The following is a 17301-nucleotide window of genomic DNA, read 5'->3' on the forward strand; positions in this document are numbered from 1 at the left end:
GAACTGCTCAGTATATGAAAATAAACAGCGGTACAAAAGGGGGTGGTGATGGACGGAGCATCTGAACCAATCAAACACTCACACCCAGTCAACAGATCTGGGTTTAATCCATCACCGTTCTTTAGCCCACTCTGCCACCCCAGTTCAGACATGGCCATATGCAAATCAGTCTGACCCTGTGCCTCATGGGAACAGTCCAGCCTGAACTGCTAAGCCATGCCTTCCCTGGACCGGATTCAAGCTTCCTAGGACCGGTTTCTGGCATTACAGCCGTCTTCAGCCAGGCTTGCTTGAATCCATATATATATGTGTGTGTGTGTATATATATATATATATTCACTGAAAAAAACCATAGGTTTCACACCAGTTATCGTTAGCTGGAAATTTTACTGACATAAAACCATAGAAATTCCAATGTTATAGTTAGTTGGACTCACATAACAAGCGCGCCTGCAATGCACTGCTGATGACGTCACATATTACATCTCTCATTACATCATCAGTGACATCACTCATGACATCACTGATGACACCAGCCAGTGAATGTGTGTCTTTCTTTAAAATTAATATGATTAATATTTATATTTGTAAAGGTTGATGGAAGAATAAATGGTAAAATAAGTGTGTAAATGGATGTTTTAAAAAAAATGATTGGTTAACTGCTTTATTAAGTGTATTTTATTGAATACATATATTAGCGAGTAATTTTTAAATATTGAAATATATGTATCAGTGTTTCACTTTGCGTATAAGTAGCTGCATGGGTTGGTGACTGACTCACTGTTTCTATGTGTTTTGAAGACAGCATATGTGCAGGACTGTATGGGTGGATGAGTGTGTATATGTGTGTGTTAGTGAGTGAATGACTGTCTCACTATTGTGTTTTTTAGTAACGACATATTTTATTCTAGTGCATGTGAGTTTTGATGTATATAAGTGAGTATATGTGAGAGTAAGAGATTGTAAGAGTTCCTGTTTAAATAAGTATATGTTTATATAAATGATTGTTTAAGAGAGTAAGTATGTGTAAGTTTCCTTAGAAGTAAATGTGAGAAGTTGGCCTGGTATATAATGCTCACTAATTCTTAGTGATCACTTTGTACGATGCCAAGCAACCCTTATGATGATGGTTGTAATTCAACCTTGTAGACCAGTTATCCTAGTGGTAACGTGGACAAAGCAGTCTTAGGCTAAAACTCTGAAAGGCATGTGAAGCCAGCTGTTATACCATACACAACCCCCTTGAATACCAAAGGAAAGGGACACCACACAGATATATATTGAAAATACATATTGATTTATTAACTATAAAATCCCCTGGACTCTTTATGAGCACAGAAGCACAAGCGTTAAATCACAAGAGAGTTTAAAATACACAAAAGTTGCACAATATGGATGAGCCCTAGGGGCCACCTAAACCATATACTAAGAAAGTGGTATAAGAGATACCAATAGGAAAGGGAACAGGCCTAGGGCCTTGGGAATCGCTGGAGCTATTCGAGACTAGCTGTGACTAAGTCGGGAAAGGCCCGCGGGACTCGAGTGCAGTGTTCAAAGTGCACGCACTTTCCAATGCAAAGTCTATGGTGCGTAAAAAGTACAAAGTTAGAAAGTTAGGAACCTTCCGAGTGACCTCGGGAGCTGAAACTTAAGACACAGGCCCTTGAGATGTGCACCAGTGCAGGAGCACCGGCGGAGCTGAGTTACCTCACCCACAGGAAGCGGGTGCACAGGGTCGAAGTAGTGTCGGGTTTCGTCACGCTGGTCGATGGTGCTTGGAGCTGAAGATGCTGCAGGCGGCTCGATGTGAAGAGTTCCGGTGGATCCAAGGGTGGATCTGAAGATGTGAAGACCTGAAAGCAGAGGGGACAGTGTTCAAAGTCACTAGCCAGTGACTACCGTGGAACCAGATTGGAACCAGGCGATGTCGGGTGCAAACAGGCGTTATCAGGTAGCTTCTCTCTGCAGCCACGTGGACACCCGGGGTCGAGGACGTCCAGGAGTAGGTCACGAGCTGTCCCACGCAGGCTTCTCGCTGTTGGCGGTGTCGGCAACTTGATCGGAGCAAACAGGCCTTGGAAAATGCAAGCCACGCAGAAGTTGAAAGATGCTTAACACTCGGACCAGCAAGGTCAGAGCGGGTGCTCCTTTTTACAGGAGCTTGGGTAGGTCTGGAGCAACCAGACCTGCTGTGTAAATCGTCGGTTTCGTTGCCAAGATGGCCGCTGACCACGTGGCTAGTGGCCGGGATGGCGCGTCGAGTGGCACAATGCAAAAGGGCCCCACGCAGATCGTGGAGATGCTGGAGGGCTGATCTTTGGTGCAAGGACTGCTCGGTGGTGGGGGCTCTAAGTCCCCAAAGCACAACGTCGAGGATGCCTCAGAAGCTGCGCAGTCAGCTTTTCGAGTGTCTCCCAAGAGGTCCGGTCCCACGTCACTCGGTGCCTCCACGGGTCCCTTCTTTGCAGGGACTGTGGATCGGGCTCTGAGAGGTCTGGGAGTCTGGTTCTTGTTGGGCTCTGGGCTCGGTCTCCGGCGGGAGGCGGCGGCAAAGCAGACATCGAGTTGCTGGTTGGTCTCTGTGTTCACAGGGTGGCCACTCCTAGGCCACAAGGGAGATTCTCTTCAGTCTTCTGTGCAGCAGAATGTCGAAGTCCAGTCTTTTTCTTCGTGTAAAGTTGATTCAGGATGATCTGCTGTGCAATGGCACTGCTCCCACTCTTATTCCCAATCTGAGGGGTGGATCACCTACTAGGTCCCTCCTCTGGGAGGAACCAGGAAGGGGGGCGGTTACACCCCCTTTCCTTTGTCCAGTTCCCCGCCAAGCCTGGGTCGGGAAAGTCCCAGGACCGGTTTGGACTGGCTTATGCACGGGGACACCTTGTGTGCCCCGGGCATGTCTGATTCTATTCAGCCCTGTCCTACCCAATACACAAAACCCTGTCTGGGGTGGTGCTCGCACCTCCCAAGGCAGGAAACCCTTTGTCCAGGCCACCATCTGCCGAGTTTCGGTCAGCAGCAGGAGGCCAGACTCGTGTCTGTGGTGGCAGCATCCATTTTGTGATGCTGAGGCTCTGTTTAACTTTAACCGGGGTTAAGGCTACACACATGTCGTGTCCCTCTAGAAGGGTGGAATGCTATCCCCGTCGCCAGAACTGGCGAGGGGATAGTATTCCAATTCGTATGACACCTTACTCGACATGTTTTGATAAAGCCAAACCAAAGATAGCATATAACCGCGAGGATTATAATGCACTTAAGAGTATATGGTATGGCAATATCTCGGAACAGCTTAGGGAGTGGTTCCCGACAGCTGCAGACAGGCTCAGCTCATGCTAGAGCACCATCTCACATATTTCCAAGCACTCTGCCTCCAGGATTGATGAGGCCTTCCATAGGAGTGGCTGATAGGAACATATGTGTCTAGTTTAGGGTTAGGCACAGGCATACTGTACCTAAGTAAGAGGTGATTACACCAACTTACCCCAGCTGAGTGATCAGCCAGTTGTGTCAAATATGGAGGCCAGGCCAGGGGTGGCATAATACATGCTGCAGCCCCTGGTAGGCCTTGGATACACCTATGCCCTGGGTACCTAAGGTACACTACTACAGAGGCTCATAAGGTGAACCAGTTCCAATTCGTAATGCACCTAAAGTGCATTGGCAGTAATTTAGAGAGAGAACAGCAGGCTGTGGGTCTGATTAGCAGGCCCATAGCCACATTAAGTCAGAAACCAGTGAAGCAAAAAGCAAAAATTTGGGGTGACCATAGGATAGCAGACCCTACTCTCCTACAGTAAAGAGGTAGTGTGTGTATAGTTTTATATGCATCTAGCATCCCACGGTCTCTCACCGGTTTGCTCTTTGATTAACACCTCATTAGCATCCGGCGTGGTCCCATTGAAGTGGAAACAGGCAGTGGTCAGGCCTATTCTCAAGAAACCGTCTCTGGACGTTTTTAAGCCTGAGAGCTACCGTCCAATTTCACTTCTCCCTTGGCCTGCTAAAGTGGCGGAGATGCATGTCAACTCTGTCCTTTTGGACCATCTTCTCCAGGCAAACCTCTTAGACAGCACGCAGAATGTATGCCGGGCTGGGCACAGCACGGAGACTGCTCTACTGTATATGGTGGAGCATTTACGCTCCGTGCTTGATGCGGGGCAAACGGCGGCACTGGTGCTATTAGACCTGAGTGCTAAGTTTGACACCGTGTCCCACCCTATCCTTCTGCTTCGTCTGAAAGAAGCTGGTGTCACTGGGCTTGCTCTCTAGTGGTTCCGTTCTTTTCTTGCCAACCGCTCCTTCTGCATGGCCGTCCCGCCTTACCAGTCCAAACTCCATCCTCTGGATATGGGGGTCCCCCAGGGCTCCTCGCTGAGTCCCACATTATTCAACCTGTATGTGAGACCGCTGGCTGAGGTGGTCAGGCATTGGGGTATGACCATGGTGTCATATGCCGATGACACCCAGTTAGCGGTCACGATCAGCGGGGATGCGGATGTGGATGCCCCCAGATTCCAGAAAGGACTTTGGGCGGTAGCCAGCTGGATGACGTCCAACTGTCTCCAGCTGAACACAGGCAAGACGGAGGTTATGATCTTCGGCAAACAAACTGAACTCTGGGGAGACAGGTGGTGGCCGTCGGATCTGGGTCCTACGCCAACCCCGGTCGCTGAGTTAAAAAACCTTGGGGTTTGGCTCGATCCAATGCTCACCTTTGTCTGCCTTACCAAGCGCACGGTGGCCTGCTGCTTTGGCATTCTACGTGGACTACGGCCTGTACTCAAATTTTTTGATGCCACCACCAGGCAATTTGTGATTCAAGCAACCGTGATCTCTCAGCTTGATTATGCCAGCGCCCTTCTAGCGGGACTAAATCAATCGGAAATCACTTGCCTGCCGCGAGTCCAGAATGCCGCAGCGAGAGCTGTTGTGGGACTACCTAGATTTTGTTCTACTGCTAACATCTTGTGTACGCTGCATTGGCTACCGATTGCACAAAGGATCCAGTTTAAGGTCCTTTGTGTAGCCTACAAAATTCTCAAGGGATCCCCTGCTTTGATCCTGTCCAATCTTCTGTCCCGCTATGTTCCGCTCCGGGCTTTAAGATCTTCAGACCTAGAACTTGCGGTTGTTCCCCGCTTTAAGCGTTGCAGGGCAGGCGGCCGTTCTTTTCAAGTTCGCGCCGCAGTGTTGTGGAACTCTCTCCCCCCTGCGATTCGCGCCCTTAGGAATCTGTTTTCTTTCCGCCGAGCTGTAAAAACTTTTTTGTTTCCTTAAATCTTCACTGCTCTGTTCTGTCCAGTTGTGTTGTGTTGCTACCTTGTCGGGCGCCAGGACGCTCCTTCGCTGGAGCATCTGTGCGCTTAATAAATGAGCCTAAATTAACATAACATAGCATATGCAAATAAATGGATGTTCAATAATTTATTTGCATGTGTGAGTATGCTTGTGAGTAACTTTTGGATGACTGTCGGTGTATAACAGGATGTATAGATGTATCACTACATATGATGAGTGAGTATATGTATGAGTGACTATATAGAACTGTTGGTAAATGAGTGGATGTGTATATAGATGGTGGAATTACTGAATTGGTTGTTGTAACTGGTATGGGTATCTCCATTTTTTTGAAAATGTTAGTTTTTATTTTTGAATATCTATTTCACGGGTTACATTACACTAAAAGGAGGTCTGTCACTCTGTCACAAGGATGGTGTCATAAGTGATGTCATGAGTGATGTCACTGACGATGTCATGAGTGATGTAATATGTGACGTCATCAGCAGTGCATTGCAGACTCGCTTGTTATAGTGAGTCCAAATAACTATAACTATAACATTGAACTTTCAAGGGGGAACCCTAACAAAAAATATTCATTTGGTAATAACACCATGATTAGGCACATGCAGCGCAAGCATCCCAACAACTATGCTGCCGCAGAGGTGAGAGAACTGGCCAGTAACCCTCCCCAATCTTCACCCAGCACCTCCAAACGAAAACAACCCACTCCATTCGGACCAGAGACAAGGGAGACAATCCCTTGCATTCAACCACGATTTGGTGAATTCAGGATCACATGTATTTTTTGTGGTAAGACCATCTCCTATGGTGAGCAAAGCATAAAGCTCATCCTCCTTGCTGGTGACAACCACAATTGCCCCCAAAAACCCAATTTTTTTCCTGATTTTTTTTTGCTCCTGTTGAGCCATTTTCAATTCCCTGTTTTTTGTTTCTCCCCATAAAAATTACCAAAAAAAATACAAAATAGTTCATAAAAGCCAAAAAAAGTACAAAATGTTCAAAAAACATTAAAAAAAATATAAACAACAAAATGAAGAAAAAAAACAGTTCTTTTTAGAACTGCCTCCAATTTCTAAAAAAAGGCTACATTTTTTTAAATCTCTTTCATTCATTTTTCCCCATGGAACGCTCCCCGGTCCGCTCCCAGGTGCACGTACCGGGCGCTCCCCCCGCGCAACTCCCCAAAAATGTTTTCACCCACGGCGCCCTTTTATAGCCCCCACATCAAACCTAGGGGGTCAAGGGGGGTCTACTCTGCTCCCTTATGGTCATTTCCCCCTTTGTTTTTCAAACCTCTTGTGTCTCGATCCTACCGAGACACAAGATGGTGGCCACTCCGGACTGTTTCGAATGTTTACAGACACCCGAGAGCCAATCAGTTTTCCGTGCGCACCTCGCGTGGCGCGCCCGGAGCGCTCCCCGGTGCGCGTACCTGGGCACTGCCATAGATATATTTATTTTTTTGAACCTAAATTATTCAAAAACCACTGGAGCACATATCTTGAGACATAGCAAAGGCACATCGGGCTACCAATCCCTACAATTTTGCCAAGTTTGGTGGAAATCCATTCAGCCGTTCGGGATAAAAGTGAGGTTGACCGCCCTATGGAAATTAACATGGGGAAAACACGTTTTGGAACCCCCCTTTTATCTCGGCCCCCGCTTGACGAATCCCCCCAACTTTTCAAGGAAGGACCAAAGCTCCGCGAGGCAAATTTGAGGAAATTTTCAGGCAGATTCGTCAACCGGCCCCAAAGTTATTCACAATAGAATTTTGAGATTTTGCATTGAAAAAAATCCTAACTATAACTACCTACTGGCGACCGCCAGCAGGTACTACATATATATATATATATATATATATATATATATATATATATATTCACTGAAAAAACCATAGGTTTCAGGCCTTCTATAGTTAGGAATTAGCATTTAAAAAACCTTTAAAATTCACTCAAAAAACTATAAGTTTTAGGGGTGTTATAGTTAGCTGGACATTTCACTCACACAAAACCATTGAAATTGCTCCTATATAGTTAGTTGTACTAACTAAGGGTGGGCGTAAAATCTGTTTCGCGGGCAAATTTGCGGATTTTCCGCAATTTTGCGATCCGCGAATCTCGCGAAATCGCAGTAAAATCTGCGAAATCGCGGTAGAATCAGCGGGGACGAATTTTCACCCAAGCAAGGGTTACAGCAGCAGGTGCAAAAGTTGAACCTAATTTCTTTGTAACCTTTTACAAAAGGGTTACAAACAAATTAACGTCAACTTGGACACCTGCTGCTAATTGCTTCCTGGCACCTCGTTGCCTACTTGCAACTATTCTCTGACCCTGCTCTGACCCTTGAAGCAGGGTCAGAGAATAGTTACAAGTAGGCAATGAGGCACCTGTCCAAGGAATTAAACCTCATCAGGAAGCACTTACAGATATAAAAAACAGGAAGAAGGGAGAGGATGGCAAATACACCCATTTTGAGTTGTCAGGAGGGGTTAAACTAAAAGAGACCTTTACAGCACAATTTTCATATGCATTTTGCTAAAAATAAAAAGCTGTATGTTCTGTAGGGGCAACTCAGGAGTCTGGCCCTTCAGAGATCCGGCCTCTCTTTCTTTCTCTCGTTCTCTCTCTCCCTCTCTCTTTCCCTCTCGTTCTCTCTCTTTCTATCTATCTATTCTATTCTATCTATTTCTGGTCGTCGGTGATTTTAATATTCACATGGACAGGACAGACTGTTCTTCAGCGGATTTACTGAGGTCCACTCTGAACTCAGCCAACCTTAAACTTGTTAATGAGGGCCCTACACACAGAGCGGGCCACATGCTCGATTTAATATTCTCCAACATCACTAATATGATGGCTAACACCCCATTACCCCTGATTTGGTCAGATCACTCCCTGATACCATTTCAATTTGTAGTAACGGCGGATAAACCTATGACCAGTAAGTGCTCGTTCATGAAGAGACAATGGAGCAAGCTGGTCCCAGCCACTATGGGTCCACACCTAGCGGAGACCATGCCGACCTTCTCCTCCAATGCGGACACCGATGCTCAGCTTTTTAATGACTGGATCGGGAATATGCTAACATCTATAGCTCCGGCAACAGCCACAATATCCAAACGAGACTCCCCATCTGCCCCCTGGTTTTCTGAGGAGCTCAGAGTGCAAAAATCGCACTGTAAAAAGTTGGAGCGACTTTGGAGGCTAAATTATGATCCTGCAGAGAAGGCCTACTATAAGGAAGCCTCAAAAAAACTGCATAAAGCCATCAGAAAAGCAAAAAAACAGTACTATGCGAACTCGATTCAGCTAGCTGGACATTCAAGCAAAGAAACCTTTAAAATAGTTCAGTCATTTTTCAAACCCATATGTATTGAGAGGGAAGTTTCCCCATCAATCTCGTTTTGCAACAGCATTTCGGACTTTTTTGACTCTAAAATCAAGAAAGTATATGAGTCTTTTGGGCCAGTGAAGACCACGGTTAAATCCGATTTAGCAGGCTTAACACCGAACTATGCTACCCTGACACAATTTGATTCAATAGACCTAAATACGGTCAAGCAGGAACTAAGTCGTTGCAAATCGGGCTCGCCAGACGACCCTTGCCCTCCTAAACTCTGGAGCCGCATAGCTGATTTTGTGGCCCCCGCTATTCAACGCATTTGGAATTTGTCCATCTCATCGGGGGGTGTTCCCGGATATTTGGAAACATGCCACTCTTCTCCCCCTAAAGAAAAAATCTAATGGGGACCCTAGGGATCTCAATAATCTCCGTCCAATCTCCCTCCTCGCAGCACCAGGCAAAATGCTTGAAAAAGTTATCCAGCGGCAATTAAATCAATTCATTGAATACAACAAAACTCTACATGAGACGCAATCAGGCTTCCGACCTGGTTTTAGCACAGAAACAGCTTTAATTGAGGTGGCAGAGTCAGTAAGGTGGTCGATGGACTCGGGAGACTCAGCGATGCTGGTGCTCCTGGATCTGTCGGCCGCCTTTGACACGGTCGACCACGCTATACTACTGTCTCGACTAGCGGAGATAGGCATCCAGGGTCAGGCACTGAAGTGGTTACAGTCCTATCTGACTCAAAGAACTCAGAAGGTGGCATTAAGGGACGTCTTTTCTACACCTAAAGCGCTGTACTGTGGTGTTCCACAGGGCTCGGCTTTGAGCCCACTTTTATTTAATGTCTACCTGGCTCCACTCTTTACGCTGATCGCCAATTGGGGGATCAAGGCAATCTCATACGCCGACGATACCCAATTGGTGTTCCCATACTCAGAAGTGTCAGAGGCATCCTTCTCAAATTTTAAGGGGTGCCTACAAGACGTAGCCTGCTGGATGAACACCAATAAATTAAAACTCAACACTAGTAAAACTGAGGTGATCTTCTTTGGCAGAGACCCCCCCCCCACCATCTGATTTATGGTGGCCGGCAGAGATGGGTATAGCTCCCTCGCCTAGCCATTCTGCAAGAAATCTAGGTGTGCGGTGGGATGATAAGTTGTCCTTTGTTTCACACATACAGCAAGTTGCTGGCTGCTGTATGAGCAAGTTGAGGAATCTACGTAAGATTCTTCGACTTCTACCAGTCAGCTGCCGAAAAACCGTAGTCCACGCCACAGTCACATCCAGGCTGGATTACGCCAACGGTCTGTATTTGGGCCTACCAAAGTACCTTATACAGCAACTACAACTGGTTCAAAATGCGGCTGCGAGACTTTTAATGAGGATTCCGTTCAAGCACTCAGTCTCTCCGTACCTCCTCTCCCTTCACTGGTTACCAGTTGCTAGTAGAATAAAATTCAAAGCACTTACTCTGGCCTTCAGATCCTTATATGGAAACTGCCCAAATTACCTGAAAGTTCGACTTCCAAGGTATTCCCAATCTCGTTCGCTCAGATCCAACAACCATGTGCGTCTGACAGCCCCTAGAGTAAAAAGAGCCCGGCTGGGCGGACGAACCTTCTCGGCCAATGTGGCCAATCTATGGAACTCACTACCCATCACCCTCCAACAGGCCCCATCTGAAGCCTGTTTTAAACACCTGCTGAAAACCTGGCTGTTTACCCAGTCTCGCTAAATGCTACCCTCTCCAGCCTCCATGGTCTGATACACTTGTTCTCTCAGCGCCGGGACACCTCCTCGTGAGGTAGCTGTTCGCGCTATACAAAATTCTGTATTATTATTATTATTATCTATCTATCTCTCCCTCTCCCATAAACGACTGCATGGGTAACTTTGCTATGCAAGCGGCTCGCGAAGACGCAAAAAGCCCCGCGAACACGCAAAAAAACACGCAAACACGCAAAAAACCCCGCGAACACGCAAAAAAACAAAAATCAGCAAATTCGCACAAATTCACGAATTATGCGGATCGCGAATTCGCAAATCCACAAATTCGCGGATCGCAAATTCGCAAAATTCGCCCATGCTTAGTACTAACTATATTTTGCACACCCGCAATCCACTGCTGATGATGTCACATATTACATCATTCATGACATGATCAGTGACATCACTGATGACATCTCAAATGACATCACTGATGACATCATCCAGTGAATGTGGTTTGCTTCGTTATTTAAATATGGATTATATATATAGCAATTTGCTTTGAAGAATGAGTGGATATATAAAAATAAATATTTGGATGGAGGATTTAGTAGCAGTGTAATTGACTGTTTACTTGACCAATTTATAGTGTCTCACTAAATATAGTGGATAGTGACTAAACTGTGTGAATATCTGTATCACTTCGTCAGTTGTTGTGTAAACTGGTTCTCCAGTTTGTTACTAGCTATGTGAAAGTCTATATTAGTTATTGAATAGTTAACTGAGTATTTGTATGTGAGAGTCAATGTGTGTGTGGTTCGGTGGGGGGTGTGTGATTGGCCAATGATGTGTGAATAGTTGATTCACTAGATATATGAATTTGAAACTACATGTTCTAACAGTTGTTGGGTGAGTGAATATCTTTATGGGTGTGGTGATGAGCAAATATATTTCTCAATGGTACATGTCCAACAAACTAGAAAAATAAAAGGCAGTGTATGTGTCAGTTGTTGTATATAAATAAGTACACATAAGACTCAATGATTGTGTGAGAGACTGTATGGATAACTGTATACTTGTAATATTGATTTTATAATTCACTAAGTATGACTTACTATCTAAATGAATAGATGAAGTTGTGTTTGTATAAGTGTGTAGCTAAGTAAATATGTAAGTATGATCCATTGTTTGCATAAGTGAGTAGGATGACTTCCTATGTGAATAGGATGTGTGCTGGTGTGTAATGCCGAAATAGGTGTATACGTATTTTTGATAGTGTTATATTGTTCATTGACAACATGTGTGAGTGAATCTACAGGTAAGTGATTAGATGTGTGTATACATTTATGAATCACTGAGTGGGTTTTTAGATACTTGTATTGCTGTGGCAATCGATGCAAATATGAAACTCTATTTTCCAAAGAGTGATGAAAGATTTTACTAGTGTATGAAAAGGTGTATGTGTTTGTCACATGGATGATGTCATCAGTGATGTCATTTGAGATATCATCAGTGATGTCACTGACCATGTCATGAATGATGTAATATGTGACATCATCAGCAATGGATTGCGGGTGCGCGAAATATAGTTAGTACAACTAACTATATAGGAGCAATTTCAAGGGTTTTGAATGAGTAAAATGTCCAGCTAACTATAACCCTCCTAAAACTTATAGTTTTTTGAGTGAATTTTAAAGGGTTTTTAAATGCTAGTTTCTAACTATATAAGGACTGAAACCTATGGTTTTTTCATGAATTTGCAAGGTTTTTTAAATGCTAATTCCTAAATATATAAGACCTAAAAGCCCACCAGGAATCTCCAGTATGCGCCAGGGGACTGCATTGCAGAGAGGTGTAATGAAGCCACGCCCCTTTTTACACCTCTCTGCAACTTAGCCCCCGGGCGTGTTTGCAGAGGGGAACTAATTCCCCTTGCATACTGGGGGTCCCTTGGCGGCCAACTAGCCCACCTTGAACCTGCAGTATGCACCTGGGGCTGCATTGCAGAGAGGTGTAATGAGGCCACACCCATTTTTACACCTCTCTGCAACACAGCCCCCGTTTGAAGAGGGGGAACTAATTCCCCTTGCATACTGGGGTCCCCTGGGGGCCAACTAGCCCACCTGGAACCTCCAGTATGCGCCAGGGGGTTGCATTGCACAGAGGTGTAATGAGGCTATGCCCCTTGTTACACCTCTCTGCAACGCAGCCCCCTGGCGCGTTTGCAGAGGGAGAACTAATTCCCCTTGCAATCTGGGGGTCCCTGGGGGCCAACTAGCCCACCAGGAGCCTCCAGTATGCGCCAGGGGGCTGCATTGCAGGGAGGTGTAAAGAGGCCACACCCTTTTTTACACCTCTCTGCAACCCAGCCCCCGTGCATGTTTGAAGAGGGGGAACTAATTCCCCTTGCATACTGGGGGTCCCTGGGGGCCAACTAGCCCACCTGGAACCTCCAGTATGCACCAGGGGGCTGCATTGCACAGAGGTGTAATGATGCTATGCCCCTTTTTACACCTCTCTGCAGCACAGCCCACTGGCGTGTTTGCAGAGGGGGAACTAATTCCCCTTGCATACTGGGGGTCCCTGGGGGCCAACTAGCCCACCAGGAGCCTCCAGTATGCGCCAGGGGGCTGCATTGCAAAGAGGTGTAACGAGGCCACGCCCTTTTTTACACCTCTCTGCAACCCAGCCCGTGCATGTTTGAAGAGGGAGAACTAATTCCCCTTGCATACTGGGGCTCCCTGGGGGCCAACTAGCCCACCTGGAACCTCCAGTATGCGCCAGGGGGCTGTGTTGCTTACCCCCGGAGGGCAGCGGTCCCTGAGGCAGTGTGGGGGGGATTGGGCACCCCCCACACTTCTTTATCACTATGCCCCCGCGATTTGTTCCCCCTGGGGGGTGATTTTAAAAAAAAGATACTGGGTTTTAAGAAAAAATTGGGCCTTGGGGGTCCTTGTGGAACCACCTTAGCAGGTCTAGGGGGTCAGGGTGTTTCTACCCTGCTCCCTTTTTGTGTTCTACAAGTTTGTTCTTCTGCTTTCTTGTGCCTCAGTCTAATGAGCACAAGATGGCTGCCAACACTTCCTGGTTTGGAGTGTTGACAGCCAATAAGCCTGCAGCTTTCTCGGAAAGGTACGCGCACCGTCCACGTACTGTACGCGTACGTACACGGACCTGTGCACGCACGGTATGCGCACCCCATGATTTTGTTCGAAAAAACAACATTTATTTGCCTTGGGGGGTCCTAGTGGGACCCCCTGAGCAGGCCTAGGGGGTCAGGGTGCTTCTACCCTGCCCCCTTTTTGAGTTCTACATGTTTGTTTTTCTGCTTTCTTGTGCCTCAGTCTACCGAGGCACAAGATGGCTGCCAACAATTTCTGTTTTGCAGTGTTGACAGACATTGGCAGGCAATCAGCATGCAGCTCGCGCATGCGAACGTCCGCGCACGTATATATAAATATATATATATTATAGTTAGCTGGACATTTTACTCTTACAAAACCATTGAACCCCTGTTATAGTAAGTTGTACTCACTATAACTCGCGCGCCCGCAATCCACTGCTAATGATGTCACATATTACATCATTCATGACATGGTCAGTGACATCACTGATGACATCACTGATGACATCTCAATTGACATCGCTGATGACATCACTGACGACATCATCCAGTGAATGTGGTTTGCTTTCATATTTAAATATGTATTATAAATACACTACTTTGCATTGAAGAATGAGTGGATATATAAATATAAATGTGTGGATGGTGGTTTTAGTAACAGTGTCATTGATTGTTTCCTTGACTAATTTGTAGAGTCTCACTATATATAATGTGTAGTTACTAAACTGTGTGAAAGTCTTTATTGCTTTGTCTTAATTGCTATGTTAAAGACTATATTTGCTGTTGGTTTCTTAACGGTGTATTTGTATGGGTAAATGAATGTCTATGTGGTTTGGTGGGGGGTGTGTGATTGCCAAAAAATGTGTGAATAGTTCATTCAGTATGGATATGAGGTTAAGACTACATGTTATAACAGTTGTTTCAGTGAGTCTTTATGTTTATGGGTGTGGTGGTGATGACATATTTCTCTCAATGGTACATCTCCATTAAACTTGAAAAAAAAGGCAGTGTATGTGACAGTTATATCTAATTAAGTGTGCCTAAGACTTAGTGATTGTATGAGTCACTATATGGATAACTGTATAGTGTAATAGTGATTTTATAACATTCTAAGTGTGCGTTACTATCTATATAAATAGATGAAGTGGTATTTGTATAAGTGTGTAGGTGAGTAAATGTAAGTATAATCAATTGTTTGCACACGTCAGAAGGATGTCTTTATAAGTGAATACAATGTGTGCTGGTGTGTAATGTTGAAATAGACGTATAAGTATATTTGATAGTGTTCTGTTGATTATTCACTGCATATAACACTGAATCTATAGGTAAGTGATTAGATGTGTGTATAGTTCTATGAATAACTGAGTGGGTGTTTAGAAATTTCTATTGGTGTGTCAATGGTTTCAAATATGGCACTTTCTATTTTATAGTGAGTGATGAAAGATTATACTAGTGTGTGATGAGGGGTATTTGATTGTCACATGGATGATGTCAGCAGTGATGTCATCAGTGATGTCATCAGTGATGTCACTGACCATGTCATGAATGATGCACTTTTTGTGACATTCCGGTGGCGCAGAAGACTGAGTGATATTTATCAGGCAGGACTAAGCCACTTTTTGTGGCGTAATCCTGCCTGATAAATATCAGTCCATTTAACGCAGTGTCCTGCGTTAAATGGGTGTGCAATGGGTGTTGCTGGGGGCGTTCCCAGCAGCATACATGGACTTGAGTAATTTATAGCATCCTCAAAGTCAGTCTTTCAAAAATTCCAAAGTATAGGACATGATAATCCAAATCCAAATGTTTCTCAAGAAAAGTCATAAACTGTGTCCGTGGGTCATATCTGACCAAACGCCGATATTCCGAACGATTGAAAATGACTTTTCTTGAGAAACATTTGGATTTGGATTATCATGTCCTATACTTTGGAATTTTTGAAAGACTGACTTTGAGGATGCTATAAATTACTCAAGTCTGCCCGAATTGTGTGGGTAAAATTGATACCTAGTTACTTTGAATAAGAATGTACTTACGTCTTGTCTAACATTTGAAATAAATATCTAGTTATATGACAACAGGATATCGACATAACTTAAAGGAAATAAGAACGCCCTGAAGAAGTTCTGCTGTACAGAACGAAATAAATGCGTCGGCTGGCTGTGGTACATAAACTTAAGGAAAATAAAAGCATTTGAATTTACACCAAGATTCAGCGCTTCAATAAGGACTCTAAGTGATATGATTTGATTGGACTTGTTGTGCAAGTGGTGCTGTGCCAAACTTTGGAATATTCTCCACTACTCTCTACTACTCACTCTCTACTACTCCACTACTCTCTAATACTCACTCTCTACTTCTCATTCTCTACTACTCCACTACTCTCTACTACTCTCTCTCTACTTCTCACTCCCTACTACTCACTATCTACTACTCTCTACTACTCACTCTCTACTACTCTCTCTCTACTACTCTCTATTACTCACTTTCTACTACTCACTCTACTACTCACTCTCTACTACTCTCTACTACTCACTCTCTACTACTCTCTCTCTACTAATATCTACTACTCACTCTACTACTCACTCTCTACTACTCTCTACTATTCTCTCTCTCTGCTACTCACTCTCTACTACTCACTCTCTACTACTCTCTACTACTCACTCTCTACTACTCACTCTCTACTACTCACTCTCTACTACTCTCTACTACTCACTCTCTACTACTCTCTCTCTACTACTCTCTACTACTCACTTTCTACTACTCACTCTACTACTCACTCTCTACTACTCTCTACTACTCACTCTCTACTACTCTCTCTCTACTAATATCTACTACTCACTCTACTACTCACTCTCTACTACTCTCTACTATTCTCTCTCTCTGCTACTCACTCTCTACTACTCACTCTCTACTACTCTCTACTACTCACTCTCTACTACTCACTCTCTACTACTCACTCTCTACTACTCTCTACTACTCACTCTTTACTACTCTCTACCACTCACTCTCTACTGCTCTCTACTACTCACTCTACTACTTACTCTCTACTACTCTCTACTACTCACTCTCTGCTACTCACTCTCTACTATTCTATACTACTCACTCTACGATTCACTCTACTACTCTCTACTACTCACTCTCTGTTACTCTCTCTACTGCTCTCTACTACTCTCTACTACTCACTCTCTACTCTGTATTACTCACTCTCTACTCTCTACCTCTCTACCTCTCTCTACTTCTCTCTCTACTAGTCTCTACCTCTCTACCTCTACCTCTCTACCTCTACCTCTCTACCTCTACCTCTCTACCTCTACACCTCTACACCTCTACCTCTCTCTACACGCACACATATACACATATATATATGCATATATATGCATATGCATTTATATATATATGTATGTGTATATATATATACATACATATATAAACATATATTATCTGCATATCTATATAAATACAAATATAAATGCATGCATGCATACACATATATGCATACATATGCATGTTATTTACATGAAAGTTTGAAAAACACTAATAAAAGCAAAGCTAAAAAGCCACCTCATTACAAACAGAATGTCTTTAACTTAAACGAGGGCGAGATCTATTGCATTATCATAGCTTGTTGACTTTGGTTCCATCAAGAAGGCATTCAGATGTGTCACACATTTGCCATAAATTCTGAATGTTAGCACTTTAGTTGCTCATTAGATCACTGTAGTAAAGCTACTGTGTGCACAGACATAATATTGACTCCAAAATATCGATTGGACATAATATCGAGTAGTAAAAATAGATTGGACAAAATA

The sequence above is a fragment of the Lissotriton vulgaris genome, chromosome 9, assembly GCF_964263255.1.
Source record: "Lissotriton vulgaris chromosome 9, aLisVul1.2, whole genome shotgun sequence".
NCBI lineage: Eukaryota > Metazoa > Chordata > Amphibia > Caudata > Salamandridae > Lissotriton > Lissotriton vulgaris.